The sequence below is a fragment of the Nerophis lumbriciformis genome, linkage group LG17 (genome assembly GCF_033978685.3).
Source record: "Nerophis lumbriciformis linkage group LG17, RoL_Nlum_v2.1, whole genome shotgun sequence".
In the NCBI taxonomy this organism is placed as follows: domain Eukaryota; kingdom Metazoa; phylum Chordata; class Actinopteri; order Syngnathiformes; family Syngnathidae; genus Nerophis; species Nerophis lumbriciformis.
Window position 1 is genome coordinate 40,092,054 of NC_084564.2, and position 17,947 is coordinate 40,110,000.

At 37.8% G+C, this 17,947-nt stretch overlaps 1 protein-coding gene across 3 annotated transcripts in view; it reads right to left on the reverse strand.

The window, feature by feature from the left end:
• The window catches only part of esamb (endothelial cell adhesion molecule b), a 302,835-nt gene that overhangs the window by 59,984 nt on the left and 224,904 nt on the right, over positions 1 to 17,947 (reverse strand). The window lies entirely within an intron of this gene.

Below are 17,947 nucleotides of genomic sequence, written 5' to 3' on the forward strand. Positions count from 1 at the left end.
GTCTTTAGATTAGTCAGATCTAGTCTAAAGCCAAGTCTTTAGATTAATCAGATTTAGTTTAAAGCTAAGACTTTAAAATGGCTAACTCTAGTCTGAAGCCACATTGGTCAGATCTAGTCTAAACCTAAGTTTTTAGGTCATATCTGGAGTAAAGCTAAAACTTTAAATTGGTTAGCTGTAGTCTGAAGCCAAGTCTTAAGATTGGTTAGATCTGTAGTAAAGCTAAGTCTTTAGACTGGTTAGATTTAGTCTAAAGCTAAGTCTTTAAATTGGTTATCTCGAGTCTGAAGCAAAGTCTTCAGATTGGTCAGATTTAGTCTAAAGCTAAGACTTTAAAATGGTTAGCTCTAGTCTGAAGCAATGTCTTTAGATTGGTCAGATGAGTCTTAAGGTCAGATCTAGAGTAAAGCTTTGATTGATTGATATTCTATCCATCCATCCAATTTCTACCGCTTAGTTTCTTCAAAATAGCCACCCTTTGCTCTGATTGCTTTTTTCGCACACTCGTGGCATTCTCTCCATGAGCTTCAAGAGGTAGTCACCTGAAATGGTTTTCACTTCACAGGAAGCTCATGGAGAGAATGCCAAGAGTGTGCAAGGCAGTAATCAGAGCAAAGGGCGGCTATTTTGAAGAAACCAGATTATAAAACATGTTTTCAGTTATTTCACCTTTTTTTCTGTTAAGTGCATAACTCCACATGTGTTCATTCATAGTTTTGATGTGACAATCTACAATGTAAATAGTCATGAAAATAAAGAAAACACATTGAATGAGAAGGTGTGTCCAAACTTTTGACCTCTACTGTACATTATTATATCTTAAATCTAATTTAATAACAGAATATGAACTTACTGTATATAATAGAGCGAAGTACGTTACTAAAAAACAAATTAAAAACCTTGTTATCGTCTCCAAAAACAAGACATTATTCAAATATGACTTATTCTTCTACATCCCATAAACACACTTCTTATAGATCTTGAAGTTAATTATGAATATTTGACACTATTAGATATCCTGTCACCACTATTTCAAGTCACTAACATTACTGAGACAGTGAGACCTCTCACTTGCGTGGTATCACATTATCTTTGTGCCGCATATGTGCGATACTGCTGCTGTTCTCAGTCAAGTACAAGAAGACGAGATAACTCGTGACTGTAACGATGGAGATCGACAATTAGATTGCCGTGCTAAAAATGACTAATTAATGGTAATTAACGTGATGATTTCACACCCATATTATCCATGTCTATAATTATAATTTGATGTTTTGTTATTGGTTAGTTATTCTATTATGTTGTATTGTATGTTATTACTTTTATTTTTTACATTTACTCTAATACTTGTTTACGTTTGAGTACATGTTTTTGAGTCACATGACTTGTAGACGTTGTTCTCAGGGCGTTTAATCCATGGCAACTGGACTGTTCAGTTTGTGTTAGAAGACGTTTCACCTCTCATCCGAGCAGGCTTCATTGGTTCAAGCTCGTAGACTTGGATTGGTCGGATCTAGTACAAAGTTAAATCTTCAGATTGGTCGGATCTCGTCCAAAGCTAAGTCTTCAGATTGGTCGGATCTCGTCTAAAGCTAAGTCTTCAGATTGGACGGATCTAGTCTAAAGCTAAGTCTTCAGATTGGTCGGATCTCGTCTAAAGCTAAGTCTTCAGATTGGTCGGATCTCGTCTAAAGCTAAGTCTTCAGATTGGTCAGATCTCGCCTAAAGCTAAGTCTTCAGATTGGTCGGATCTCATCTAAAGCTAAGTCTTCAGATTGGTCGGATCTCGTCTAAAGCTAAGTCTTCAGATTGGTCGGATCTCGTCTAAAGCTAAGTCTTCAGATTGGTCGGATCTCGTCCAAAGCTAAGTCTTCAGATTGGTCAGATCTCGTCTAAAGCTAAATCTTCAGATTGGACGGATATAGTCTAAAGCTAAGTTTTCAGATTGGTCAGATTTAGTATAAAGCTAAGACTTTAAAATGGTTGACGCTAGTCTGAAGCCACGTTGGTCAGATTTAGTCTCAAGCCAAGACTTTAAAATGGTTAATTCTAGTCTGAAGCCACGTTGGTCAGATTTAGTCTAAAGCTAAGACTTTAAAATGGTTCAATCTAGTCTGAAGCAAAGTCTTTAGATTGGTTAGATCTGGAGTAAAGCCAAGTCTTTAGACTGGTTAGATTTAGTCTAAAGCTAAGTCTTTAAATTGGTTATCTCTAGTCTGAAGCAAAGTCTTCAGATTGGTCAGATCTCGTCTAAAGCTAAGTTTTCAGATTGGTCAGATTTAGTCTAAAGCTAAGACTTTAAAATGGTTAGCTCTAGTCTGAAGCAACGTCTTTAGATGGGTCAGATCTGGAGTAAAGCTAAGTCTTTAGACTGGTTAGATTAAGTCTAAAGCTAAGTATTTAAAGTGGTCAGGTCTAGTCTAAAGTGAAGTCTTTAAATTGGTTATCTCTAGTCTGAAGCAAAGTCTTTAGATTGGTTAGATCTGGAGTAAAGCTAAGTCTTTAGACTGGTTAGATTTAGTCTAAAGCTAAGTCTTTAAATTGGTTATCTCTAGTCTGAAGCAAAGTCTTTAAATTGGTTATCTCTAGTCTGAAGCAAAGTTTTCAGATTGGTCAGATTTAGTCTAAAGCTAAGACTTTAAAATGGTTAGCTCTAGTCTGAAGCAACGTCTTTAGATGGGTCAGATCTGGAGTAAAGCTAAGTCTTTAGACTGGTTAGATTAAGTCTAAAGCTAAGTATTTAAAGTGGTCAGGTCTAGTCTAAAGTGAAGTCTTTAAATTGGTTATCTCTAGTCTGAAGCAAAGTCTTTAGATTGGTTAGATCTGGAGTAAAGCTAAGTCTTTAGACTGGTTAGATTTAGTCTAAAGCTAAGTCTTTAAATTGGTTATCTCGAAGCAAAGTCTTCAGATTGGTCAAATCTCGTCTAAAGCTAAGTTTTCAGATTGGTCAGATTTAGTCTAAAGCTAAGACTTTAAAATGGTTAGCTCTAGTCTGAAGCAAAGTCTTTAGATTGGTCAGATCTAGTCTAAAGTTAAGTTTTTAGATTGGTCAGATTTAGTCTAAAGCTAAGTATTTAAAGTGGTCAGGTCTAGTCTAAAGCGAAGTCTTTAAATTGGTTATCTCTAGTCTGACGCAACGTCTTTAGATTGGTCAGATCTAGTCTAAAGATGAGTCTTAAGGTCAGATCTAGTCTAAAGATGAGTCTTAAGGTCAGATCTAGAGTAAAGCTTTGATTGATTGATATTCTATCCATCCATCCAATTTCTACCGCTTAGTTTCTTCAAAATAGCCAACCTTTGCTCCGATTACTTTTTTCGCACACTCGTGGCATTCTCTCCATGAGCTTCAAGAGGTAGTCACCTGAAATGGTTTTCACTTCACAGGAAGCTCATGGAGAGAATGCCAAGAGTGTGCTAAGCAGTAATCAGAGCAAAGGGTGGCTATTTTGAAGAAACTAGAATATAAAACAGGTTTTCAGTTATTTCACCTTTTTTCTGTTAAGTACATAACTCCACATGTGTTCATTCATAGTTTTGATGTGACAATCTACAATGTAAATAGTCATGAAAATAAAGAAAACACATTGAATGAGAAGGTGTGTCCAAACCTTTGACCTCTACTGTACATTATTATATCTTAAATCTAATTTAATAACAGAATATGATCTTACTGTATATTATAGAGTGAAGTACGTTACTAAAAAACTAATTAAAAACCTTGTTATCGTCTCCAAAAACAAGACATTATTCAAATATGACTTATTCTTCTACATCCCATAAATACACTTCTTATAGATCTTGAAGTTAATTATGAATATTTGACACTATTAGATATCCTGTCACCACTATTTCAAGTCACTAACATTACTGAGACAGTGAGACCTCTCACTTGCGTGGTATCACGTTATCTTTGTGCCGCATATGTGCGATACTGCTGCTGTTCTCAGTCAAGTACAAGAAGACGAGATAACTCGTGACTGTAACGATGGAGATCAACAATTAGAATGCCGTGCTAGAAATGACTAATTAATGGTCATTAACGTGATGATTTCACACCCATATTATCCATGTCTATAATTATAATTTGATGTTTTGTAATTGGTTAGTTATTCTATTATGTTGTATTGTATGTTATTACTTTTATTTTTTACATTTACTCTAATACTTGTTTACGTATGAGTACATGTTTTTGAGTGACATGACTTGTAGACATTGTTCTCAGGGCGTTTAATCCATGGCAACTGGACTGTTCAGTTTGTGTTAGAAGACGTTTCACCTCTCATCCGAGCAGGCTTCATTGGTTCAAGCTCATAGACTTGGATTGGTCAGATCTAGTCCAAAGCTAAGTCTTCAGATTGGTCGGATCTCGTCCAAAGCTAAGTCTTCAGATTGGTCGGATCTCGTCTAAAGCTAAGTCTTCAGATTGGTCAGATCTCGCCTAAAGCTAAGTCTTCAGATTGGTCGGATCTCGTCTAAAGCTAAGTCTTCAGATTGGTCGGATCTAGTCTAAAGCTAAGTCTTCAGATTGGTCGGATCTCGTCTAAAGCTAAGTCTTCAGATTGGTCGGATCTCGTCCAAAGCTAAGTCTTCAGATTGGTCGGATCTCGTCTAAAGCTAAGTCTTCAGATTGGTCGGATCTCGTCCAAAGCTAAGTCTTCAGATTGGTCGGATCTCGTCTAAAGCTAAGTCTTCAGATTGGACGGATCTAGTCTAAAGCTAAGTCTTCAGATTGGTCGGATCTCGTCCAAAGCTAAGTCTTCAGATTGGTCGGATCTCGTCTAAAGCTAAGTCTTCAGATTGGTCGGATCTCGTCTAAAGCTAAGTCTTCAGATTGGTCGGATCTAGTCTAAAGCTAAGTCTTCAGATTGGTCGGATCTCGTCCAAAGCTAAGTCTTCAGATTGGTCGGATCTCGTCTAAAGCTAAGTCTTCAGATTGGTCGGATCTCGTCCAAAGCTAAGTCTTCAGATTGGTCGGATCTCGTCCAAAGCTAAGTCTTCAGATTGGTCGGATCTCGTCTAAAGCTAAGTCTTCAGATTGGTCGGATCTCGTCTAAAGCTAAGTTTTTAGATTGGTCAGATTTAGTATAAAGCTAAGACTTTGAAATGGTTAACTCTAGTCTGAAGCAAAGTCTTTAGATTGGTCAGATCTAGTCTAAAGCTAAGTCTTAAGATTGGTCGGATCTCGTCTAAAGCTAAGTTTTTAGATTGGTCAGATTTAGTATAAATCTAAGACTTTAAAATGGTTAACTCTAGTCTGAAGCAAAGTCTTTAGATTGGTCAGATCTAGTCTAAATCTAAGTCTTTAGGTCAGATCTAGTCTAAAGCTAAGTCTTTAGGTCAGATCTAGTCTAAAGCTAAGTCTTTAGGTCAGATCTAGTCTAAAGCTAAATTTTTAGATTGGTCAGATCTAGTCTCAAGCTAAGACTTTAAAATGGTTAACTCTAGTCTGAAGCCACATTGGTGAGATTTAGTCTAAAGCAGTGGTCCCCAACCACTGGGCCGCGGCCCAATACCGGTCCGTGGACCGATTGGTACCGGGCCGCACAATAAATGTAAAATAATAATAATAATAATAACAATATATATATATATATATATATATATATATATTTTTTTTTTAAATTAAATCAACATACAAAACACAATATATACATTATATATCAATATAGATTGATACAGTCTGCAGCACACATGATTGTATTTCTTTATGACAAAAAAAACAAACAAAAAAATAAAAATCACCCCCCTCCCCCGGTCCGTGGGACAAATTTTCAAGCGTTGACCGGTCTGCAGCTACAAAAAGGTTGGGGACCACTGGTCTAAAGATAAGACTTTAAAATGGTTCAAACTAGTCTGAAGCAAAGTCTTTAGATTGGTCAGATCTGGAGTAAAGCTAAGTCTTTAGACTGGTTAGATTTAGTCTAAAGCGAAGTCTTTAAATTGGTTATCTCTAGTCTGAAGCAAAGTCTTTAAATTGGTTCTCTAGTCTGAAGCAAAGTCTTTAAATTGGTTATCTCTAGCCTGAAGCAAAGTCTTTAGATTGGTCAGATCTAGTCTAAAGCTACGTTTTTAGATTGGTCAGATCTAGTCTAAAGCTACGTTTTTAGATTGGTCAGATTTAGTCTAAAGCTAAGACTTTAAAATGGTTAACTCTAGTCTGAAGCAAAGTCTTTAGATTGGTCAGATCTATTCTAAAGCTAAGAATTTAGATTGGTTAGATCTCGTCTGAAGCCACATCTTGAGATTGGTCAGACCTAGTCTAAAGCCAAGTCTTTAAATTGGTCAGATTTAGTCTAATGCGAAGACTTTAAAATGGTTAACGCTAGTCTGAAACCACATTGGTCAGATCCAGTCTAAAGCTAAGTTTTTATGTCAGATCTTGAGTAAAGCTAAGACTTTAAATTGGTTAGCTGCAGTCTGAAGCAAAGTCTTTAGATTGTTCGGATCTAGTCTAAAGCTAAGAATTTAGATTGGTTCGATCTCGCCTGAAGCCACGTCTTGAGATTGGTCAGACCTAGTCTAAAGCCAAGTCTTTAAATTGATCAGATTTAGTCTGAAGCTTAGACTTTAAAATGGTTAACTCTAGTCTGAAACCACATTGGTCAGATCCAGTCAAAAGCTAAGTTTTTATGTCAGATCTTGAGTAAAGCTAAGACTTTAAATTGGTTAGCTGCAGTCTGAAGCAAAGTCTTTAGATTGTTCAGATCTAGTCTAAAGCCAACTCTTTAGGTCAGATCTTGAGTAAAGCTAAGACTTTAAATTGGTTAGCTGTAGTCTGAAGCAAAGTCTTTAGATTGGTCAGATCTAGTCTAAAGCTAAGAATTTAGATTGGTTCGATCTCGCCCGAAGCTACGTCTTAAGATTGGTCAGACCTAGTCTAAAGCCAAGTCTTTAAATTGGTCAGATTTAGTCTAAAGCGAAGACTTTAAAATGGTTAACGCTAGTCTGAAACCACATTGGTCATATCTAGTCTAAAGCTACATTTTTAGGTCAGATCTTGAGTAAGGCTTAGACTTTAAATTGGTTAGCTGTAGTCTAAAGCAAAGTCTTTAGATTGTTCAGATCTAGTCTAAAGTCAAGTCTTTAGGTCAGATCTGGTATAAAGCCAAGTATTTAGATTGGTCAGATCTAGTTTAAATCTCAGTCTTTAGGTCAGATTTAGTCTAAAGATGAGTCTTTAGGTCAGATCTACAGTAAAGCTCAGTCTTTAGATTGGTCAGATCTAGTCTAAAGTATGAATTTAGATTGGTTAGATCTCGTCTGAAGCCACGTCTTGAGATTGGTCAGATGTAGGCTAAAGCCAAGTCTTTAAATTTGTCAGATTTAGTCTAAAGCGAAGACTTTAAAATGGTTAACTCTAGTCTGAAACCACATTGGTCAGATCCAGTCTAAAGCTAAGTTTTTATGTCAGATCTTGAGTAAAGCTAAGACTTTAAATTGGTTAGCTATAGTCTGAAGCAAAGTCTTTAGATTGTTCAGATCTAGTCAAAAGATGAGTCTTTAGGTCAGATATACAGTAAAGCTCAGTCTTTAGATTGGTCAGATCTAATCAAAAGTATGTATTTAGATTGGTTAGATCTCGTCTGAAGCCATGTCTTGAGATTGGTCAGACCTAGTCTAAAGCAAAGTCTTTAAATTGGTCAGATTTAGTCTAAAGCGAAGACTTTAAAATGGTTAACGCTAGTCTGAAACCACATTGGTCATATCTAGTCTAAAGCTACATTTTTAGGTCAGATCTTGAGTAAAGCTAAGACTTTAAATTGGTTAGCTGTAGTCTAAAGCAAAGTCTTTAGATTGTTCAGATCTAGTCTAAAGCCAAGTCTTTAGGTCAGATCTAGTCTAAAGTCAAGTCCTTAGATTGGTCAGGATCTAGTTTAAATCTCAGTTTTTAGGTCAGATCTAGTCTAAAGCCAAGTCTATAAATTGGTCAGATCCAGTCTAAAGCCATGTTTTTAGATTGGTCAGATCTAGTCTAAAGCTAAGTATTTAAATTGGTTAGCTCTAGTATGAAGCCAGATTGGTTAGATCTAGTCTAAAACTAAGTTTTTAGATTGGTCAGATCTAGTCTAAAGCAAAGTCTTTAAATTGGTCAGATCTAGTCTAAAGCTAAGTTTTTAGATTGGTCAGATCTAGTCTAAAGCTAAATCTTTAAATTGGTTCGCTCTAAACTGAAGCCAAGTCTTTAGATTGGTCAGATCTAGTCTAAATCTCAGTCTTTAGGTCAGATTTAATCTAAAGATTAGTCTGTAGGTCAGATCTACAGTAAAGCACGGTCTTTAGATTGATCAGATCTAGTCTAAAGCCAAGTCTTTAGGTCAGATCTTCAGTAAAGCTAAGATTTTAAATTGGTTAGCTGTAGTCTGAAGCAAAGTCTTTAGATTGGTCAGATCTAGTCTAGAGCTAAGAATTTAGATTGGCTCGATCTTGCCTGAAGCTACGTCTTAAGATTGGTCAGACCTAGTCTAAAGCCAAGTCCTTAAATTGGTCAGATTTAGTCTAAAGCGAAGACTTTAAAATGGTTAACTCTAGTCTGAAACCACATTGGTCATATCTAGTCTAAAGCTAAGTTGTTAGGTCAAATCTTGAGTAAAGCTAAGACTTTAAATTGGTTAGCTGTAGTCTGAAGCAAAGTCTTTAGATTGTTCAGATCTAGTCTAAAGCCCAGTCTTTAAGTCAGATCTGGTCTAAAGCCAAGTCTTTAGATTGGTCAGATCTAGTTTAAATCTCAGTCTTTAGGTCAGATTTAGTCTAAAGATGAGTCTTTAGGTCAGATCTACAGTTAAGCTCAGTCTTTAGATTGGTCAGATGTAGTCTAAAGCCAACTCTTTAGGTCAGATCTTGAGTAAAGCTAAGACTTTAAATTTGTTAGCTGTAGTCTGAAGCAAAGTCTTTAGATTGGTTAGATCTCGCCTGAAGCTACGTCTTAAGATTGGTCAGACCTAGTCTAAAGCCAAGTCTTTAAATTGGTCAGATTTAGTCTGAAGCGAAGACTTTAAAATGGTTAACTCTAGTCTGAAACCATATTGGTCATATCTAGTCTAAAGCTAAGTTGTTAGGTCAGATCTTGAGTAAAGCTAAGACTTTAAATTGGTTAGCTGTAGTCTGAAGCAAAATCTTTAGATTGTTCAGATCTAGTCTAAAGCCAAGTCTTTAGGTCAGATCTTGAGTAAAGCTAAGACTTTACATTTGTTAGCTGTAGTCTGAAGCAAAGTCTTTAGATTGTTCAGACCTAGTCTAAAGCCAAGTCTTTAGGTCAGATCTAGTCCAAAGCCCAGTCTTTAAATTGCTCAGAGTTTAAAGGTAAGTATAGCCAATCAGCATTCATAATAGATCCGACCAAGCTAAGTCTATGAGCATTAATCATCAATAGAAATGAACATTAAATTAATGCTCTTCCAATCGGAGCTTCGGTGTGCAAAGACGAGCCCCAAAATGTAGTGTGTGACGTGGGTATGCGGGAGATGATGTAAGGGTGATGACTCAAACACACGTGGGGTCAGCGCAGAGGTGCATGACATTTAGCTTTGCACGACAACAGCATCACATTTGCCTTTGGTTTGTTTGTCACATGCTGCACCACAACACACCCATAAGACACAATGATGTCATCATCAACTCAACTCTTCAGTAATCCTGAGATTGTACCAAGACGATGCTAAAGAGCATTCATATTGCACATGGTGTGTAGTCACAATAATGGCAAAAACATACACTATAAATGTCTAAAAAATAGGTAAAACTGTTATTAATAAAGTGTATATGCAACAACCTACTGGAGATCCAGTCTAAAGCTACATTTTTAGCTCAGATCTGGAGTAGAGCTAAGACTTTAAATTAGTTAACTGTAGGCTGAAGCTAAGTTTTTAGATTGTTCAGATCCAGTTTAAAGCAAAGTCTTTAGATTAGTCAGTTTTAGTTGAATACTAAAAGGGACAAGCGGTAAAATGGATGGATGGATGGATGGACTTTAAATTAGTTAGCTGTAGTCTGAAGCCAAGTCTTAAGGTTAGTCAGATCTGGAGTAAAGCTAAGTCTTTAGACTGGTCAGATTTATTCTAAAGCCAAGTCTTTAAATTGGTCAGATCTAGTCTAAAGGTAAGTCTTTAAAATCGGTTAGCTCTAGTCTGAAGCCAAGTCTTTAAATTGGTCAGATCTAGTCTAAAGCTAAGTCTTTAAAATCGGTTAGCTCTAGTCTGAAGACAGATTGGTTAGATCTAGTCTAAAGCGAAGTTTTTAGATTGGTCAGATCTAGTCTAAAGCTAAGTCTTTAAAATCGGTTAGCTCTAGTCTAAAGGTAAGTCTTTAAATTGGTCAGATCAGATCTAGTCTAAAACTAAGTCTTTAAAATCGGTTAGCTCTAGTCTGAAGCCGGATTGGTTAGATCTAGTCTAAAGCCAAGTTTTTAGATTGGTTAGATCTAGTCTAAAGCTAAGTCTTTAAATGGTCAGATGTAGTCTAAAGCTAAGTCTTTAAATTGGTCAGATCTAGTCTAAAGCTATGTCTTTAAATTGGTCAGATCTAGTCTAAAGGTAAGTCTTTAGACCGGTCAGATCTAGTCTAAAGCTAAGTCTTCAAATTGGTCAGATCTAGTCTAAAGCTAAGTCTTTAAATTGGTCAGATCTAGTCTAAAGTCTAAAGATAAGTCTTTCATGTAGTTATTAAAACCAACCAATGCAAAAAAGTACCTGTTGGTACCTGCTGTTGTGAATTAGGGATCTGCATAAGTCCCGAAAATTTGGCATCAAACCGTGGAAGTATTGCGGCGATATTTAAGACTTAGCTTTAGACTAGATCTGACCAATTTAAAGACTTATCTTTAGACTAGATCTGACCAATTTAAAGACTTAGCTTCAGACTAAATCTGACCAGTCTAAAGACATATCTTTAGACTAGATCTGACCAATTTAAAGACTTAGCTTTAGACTAGATCTGACCAATTTAAAGACTTAGCTTTAGACTAGATCTGACCAATTTAAAGACTTAGCTTTAGACTAAATCTGACCAATTTAAAGACTTAGCTTTAGACTAAATCTGACCAGTCTAAAGACTTATCTTTAGACTAGATCTGACCAATTTAAAGACTTAGCTTTAGACTAGATCTGACCAATTTAAAGACTTAGCTTTAGACTAAATCTGACCAGTCTAAAGACTTATCTTTAGACTAGATCTGACCAATTTAAAGACTTAGCTTTAGACTAGATCTGACCAATTTAAAGACTTATCTTTAGACTAGATCTGACCAATTTAAAGACTTAGCTTTAGACTAAATCTGACCAGTCTAAAGACTTATCTTTAGACTAGATCTGACCAATTTAAAGACTTAGCTTTAGACTAAATCTGACCAGTCTAAAGACTTACCTTTAGACTCGATCTAACCAATTTAAAGACTTAGCTTTAGACTACAGCTGACCAATTTGAAGACTTAGCTTTAGACTCGATCTGACCTATTTAGACTTAGCTTTAGACTACACCTGACCAATTTAAAGACTTACCTTTAGACTACAACTGACCAATTTAAAGACTTAGCTTTAGACTAGATCTGACCAATCTAAATCGAAATACTTGTTGTTTTTTACACACACAGTCTTTAAAGGGGCTCTGTTATGCAAAACCAACCTATGCAAAAAAGTACCTATTGGTACCTGCTGTTGTAAATTAGGGATCTGCATAAGTCCCGACAATATGGCATCAAACTGTGGAAATATTGCGACGACAGACTAGATCTGACCAATTTAAAGACTTACTTTTAGAATAAAACTGGCCTGTACTGTAAATGACCTTGTCAGGTCCACATTACCATACTATCAAACAAGGTTTTGGCCACATTTCGGTCTGTAGTATTACTCGTGTAACGCACCAGGGATTTTGGTAATTAGTAACAATTAACAACAATAAACGTTTACTGGTCTCCTTGGCGACCAGAAGTAGATTGGACTATAAGAGTGTATTGGACTATAAGAGTGTGCGCATAAGAGATATAACCAACAAAAATGCAGTTTGTGTATAATTAGATATTAACTAATAATGTATGATTAATATTTGACAAGTTTTGTAAATATTTGGATTCACTATAAAGCACAGGTGTCAAACTCAAGGCCCGGGGGCCAAAACTGGCCCGCCACATTATTTTATGTGGCCCGCAAAAGCCAGGAAATAATAACTAATTTAATAAAATGCTTAATCTTTTCTTACTAAATATATTTGTTCTTTCCCTTTTGATATGAAAAGTCATGAACTGCATGCAATTGCATATCTTTTAAAATTCTATATTATCAAAAATCAAAATATTATATTATCGTGTATTCCAAAAATATTTTTTGTTAAAATAAAGATAAAAACTGTACTTAAATATCTGCTTGACTTATGATTTCAAAACAAGTGATCAATCAAATTGTAGACTGTAAAATTGACAATAGATTTTACAGGTAAATTCCGACTGAGTTTTTTTTTTTTTTTTTTTACCGTAAAATCAACTTTGGTACTGTACAACTTTGGTACAAAAAAAACATTAAAACAAGATTTTACGGTAAAACAAAACAACCAACCTGGCAGCTCTGTTGCTTGAATTTTACCGCTAAAAACAGGGTTATTGTTTTTCCATTCCATTTATAATTTTTTTTTTTATATACTGTAAAAAAACAAAACACTGCTTTTACTGTAAAATTCTGGTGACTGAACTGCCAGTTTTTAAAGTAAAATTTTAATATTTTTTTTGCAGCTTATATATAAAAAAAAAAATATATATATATATATATATATTGTCGGAGGCAGATATTTACATATATCCGAATTTAAGTGTTACTTCTTTTTATTTCATAATCATATTACAAAACAGCTAGTGTTTTTCTTCCAATTGTGGTCTTTTGGTTGTCTGCAAAACTGTGTGCTTAACCTTGAGTGAGGAATGTTAGAGAGAGAGATAATGGGCATGTGTTTTGGCTGGAGAGACATGACTGCCAGGGTGGGAGGAAGAGAGACTTAAGAGGGGAGAGGGTTTTGTCAGGGGGGGCAGACCATCTTGGCGGCGCGATTGAATGTTCTATGCTGGACTGGTCTCAATGTATATATGCAAAGCTTTGCAAATATATTACAAAATGCCTATTCTGTCTCTGGTGGTTTTTCTACTCAGCTTTAAGTGTCGTAAAGAGCTTGGGAGCGACTTGTGACTTGAATTCCCTGGGAGGAACAACTGGTCCAAAACGCAACAATATATATATATATGTTATTCGTTGTTATAAACGGCCCTCTGAGGGCAACCATAACTGCGATTTGGCCCTCAATGAAAACGAGTTTGACACCCCTGCTATAAATAATCAAATATGAACAATAAACAAAAATACTCAATTGACTACAATTCAGTTCAGTCCAATATGTTCAATAGTTATGTGTTTATATTTTAAATACCTATAGTGGCTCCCTGGACCTCTTTTAGAGATGTGTGAGAATGGAAGAAGATGAAGAAAATGTATTTTATTTTTTTTAATATATTTTCTGTAGGAGAACAAACATGACACAAACCTTCCTAATTGTTAGAAATCCCACTTTTTATACTAAACATGCTTCACTGATGAGACTATTTGCCTAGCACCGCTTTGTCCTACCAATTTCAGCCGTCCTTGAACTCATCGTAGTTTGTTTACATGTACAACTTTCTCCGACGCTGCCACAGAAAGACTCCTTTGTCTCATTTTGTCCACCAAACGTTTTATACTGTGCGTGAATGCACAAAGGTGAGCTTTGTTGATGTTATCGACTTGTCGGAGTGCTAATCAAGCATATTTGTTCAATGCTGCAAGCTAACCAATGCTAACATGCTATTTAGGCTAGCTCATACTTGCCAACCCTCACGGATTTTCCGGGAGACTCCCGAAATTCAGCGCCTCTCCAGAAAACCTCCCGGGACAAATTTTCTCCCGAAAATCTCCCGAAATTCTGGCGGACCTGAGTGACGTGTTGACAGCCTGTTCACACGTCCGCTTTCCCACAATATAAACAGCTAATGATGGAGGGCGAGTTCTTGGTTTCTTATGTGGGTTTATTGTTAGGAAGTTTCATTAACGTCCTCCCAGCGTGGCAACAACACACAACAACAGCAGTCAAGTTTTTGTCTACCGTAAAGCAGTTCGTCTGCCGTAAACAGCAATGTTGTGACACTTTTAAACAGGACAATACTGCCATCTACTGTACATGCATATGTGACCCACCCATAATGTGTCACATTTTTGTGTTGATTTATTTATTTTATTTTGTGGTTTGAATTCGTTTTTGGAGCGGTCATTACACATTTATCAGTATTCACATTGGTCAGTAGGGGGCAGTAGGGCGTTTCTTCCCAATTGAATGCTATCACCTGCAGACCGGAAGTGTCTTGTCATTCTGATGAGCGCGACCAGTCTGTGAACAATTGAAACGTCCTGTGTGCTTTTTCCTCCTGTATAACAGGTTAGTTTTGGTGAATCAACTCACTGAATAATATCCATGTGATCTTTATAAGTTTAAGTACACATTCTGATGGTGGAGCCTAACTCTAAAGTGTTTGTGAGTTGTAGTTTGTATTTGTGAATGAATCCAGTGCACAGCTGCAGTAATCAATACAAAAAGGTGACGTGAGTGCGCAATGTTTATATAAGAACTTCTGATCCTAATTCAGACTCCCAAATTAGAGCTACCATTTTCTTATTGATTTTATAATGTATATTTGTATAATGTGTGTGTTCTGAAATAGTGACAGAGAATAGAACAAGGATGGACAATTCAACCCTTAACTCAACAATGAGTAGATGAGTGTTATGTGTGTGTATATGTGTAAATAAATGAACACTGAAATTCAAGTATTTCTTTTATTTATTTATATATTTATATATATATATATATATATATAGCTAGAATTCACTGAAAGTCAAGTATTTCTTATATATATATATCTTAACCACGCCCCCAACCGAGTTCCATTGTAATAAATAAACACAAGTCTGACGATAAAAATAACAATCTAGGGTCGAGATATTGCTTGGTTAACAGCCATACAGATCACACTGAGGGTGGCGATATAAACAACTTTAACACTCTTACTAATATGCGCCACGCTGTGAACCCACACCAAACAAGAATGACCAACACATTTCGGGAGAACATCCGCACCGTAACACAACAGAACAAATACCCAGAATCCCATGCATCCCTAACTCTTCCGGGCTACTTTATCATACTTGCCAACCCTCCCGAATTTTCCGGGAGACTCCCGAAATTCAGCGCCTCTCCCGAAAACCTCCCGGGACAAATATTCTCCCGAAAATCTCCCGATTTTCAGCCGGAGCTGGAAGCCACGCCCCCTCCAGCTCCATGCGGACCTGAGTGAGGACAGCCTTTTTTCATGACAACAGGGTGACAAGAACTAAATCATCCAGACTAGAGATAAATTGTATTATTATGTTTACCTAACCTAAAAATAAATATATTTATTAATTAAAAAAAAAAACCCAACTAAATAAATGTTTTCTATATTTTGCTAAAAACATCAAAATTAATTGTATTTTTATTTGTATTTTTTCGTGACTCCTTATTACATCCAGCCATATAATTATACATTAAAATAAACATATTTGAAATAATTTATTTTAAATTATCATAATAATTCATTTAAAATGACCATATTTAATTATTAAAATAATTGCTTGTTTATCAACAACTTTAGCATTTTATTCATTACATTTTGAAACTCTCAAAAGCCAAGTTATGTTATATTCCTTAAGATTTATTTATGCAAGTTTAAAGTATCAATTATCTAAACACAGTTTTGTTTGCATATTTTCAGGATGTAGATATATATATATATATATATATATATATGTATGAAATGCTTGACTTGGTGAATTCTAGCTGTCAATATACTCCTCCCCTCTTAACCACGCCCCCAACCACGCCCTGCCCCACCCCCGACCACGCCCCCACCCCCCACCTCCCGAAATCGGGGGTCTCAATGTTGGCAAGTATGTACTTTATACACCCCCCACTACCACCAAAGCCCGCCACCCCACACATCAACAGCACCACCCCACCCTGGTAGCAGGGTGTGTAATGTAGCCCGGAAGAGTTAGGGATGCATGGGATTCTGGGTATTTGTTCTGTTGTGTTTATGTTGTGTTACGGTGTGGATGTTCTCCCGAAATGTGTTTGTCATTCTTGTTTGGTGTGGGTTCACAGTGTGGCTGCATATTAGTAAGAGTGTTATAGTTGTTTATACGGCCACCGTCAGTGTGACCTGTATGGCTGTTGACCAAGTATGCCTTGCTGTCACTTAGTGTGTGAGCAGACGCCGCATACAAAATGTGACCTGGGCCGGCACGCTGTTTCTTAGGTGAAAAAGTGGACAGGTTGTAGAGGACGCAAAATGCAGTGCCATCACGGCACGCCCTCAATTTTGTTGTCCGGGTGAAAATCGGAGAATGTTTGCCCTGGGAGAGGCAGTGAAATCCGGAAGTCTCCCGGAAAAATCGGGAGGGTTGGCAAGAATGCAGCTGAGCCGCATCAGAGTGGTCAAAGAGCCGCATGCGCATACTTGCCAACCCTCCCGAATTTTCCGGGAGACTCCCGAAATTCAGCGCCTCTCCCGAAAACCTCCCGGGACAAATGTTATCCCGAAAATCTCCCGATTTTCAGCCGGAGCTGGAGGCCACGCCCCCTCCAGCTCCATGCGGACCTGTGTGAGGACAGCCTTATGACAGGAGGACAACAGGGTGACAAGAACTACATCATCCAGACTAGAGACAAATTATATTATTATGTTTATCTTACCTAAAAATAAATATATTTATTAATTGCAAAAAAAACTAAATCGATTTTTACTATATTTTTCTAAAAACATCAAAATTAATTGTGTTTTTATTTGTATTTTTTCTGACTCCTTATTACATCCAGCCATAGAATTATACATTAAAATAAACATATATGAAATTATTAATTTGAAATGATCATAATAATTAATTTAAAATGACCAAATTTAATTATTAAAATAATTGCTTGTTTATCAACAACTTTAGCATTTTATTCATTACATTTTGAAGTATCAATTATCTAAACACAGTTTTGTTTGCATATTTTCAGGATGTAGATATATATATATATATATATATATATATATATATATATATATATATATATTTCATACATATATATGTATATATATATATATATATATATATATATGAAATACTTGACTTGGTGAATTCTAGCTGTCAATATACACCTCCCCTCTTAACCACGCCCCCGCCCACAACCACGCCCCAGTCCCACCCCCGACCCCCACCCCCCACCTCCCGAAACCACGCCCCCGCCCACAACCACGCCCCAGTCCCACCCCCCACCCCCCGAAACCACGCCCCCACCCACAACCACGCCCCAGTCCCACCCCCGACCACGCCCCCGACCCCCACCCCCCGAAACCACGCCCCCGCCCACAACCACGCCCCAGTCCCACCCCCGACCACGCCCCCGACCCCCACCCCCCACCTCCCGAAACCATGCCCCCGCCCACAACCACGCCCCCGACCACGCCCCCGACCCCCACCCCCCGAAACTACGCCCCCGCCCACAACCACGCCCCAGTCCCACCCCCGACCCCCCGAAACCACGCCCCCGCCCACAACCACGCCCCAGTCCCACCCCCGACCACGCCCCCGACCCCCACCCCCCACCTCCCGAAACCACGCCCCCGCCCACAACCACGCCCCAGTCCCACCCCCACCCCCGACCCCCACCCCCCGAAACCACGCCCCCGCCCACAACCACGCCCCAGTCCCACCCCCGACCACGCCCCCGACCCCCACCCCCCACCTCCCGAAACCACGCCCCCGCCCACAACCACGCCCCAGTCCCACCCCCGACCACGCCCCCGACCCCCACCCCCCACCTCCCGAAACCATGCCCCCGCCCACAACCACGCCCCAGT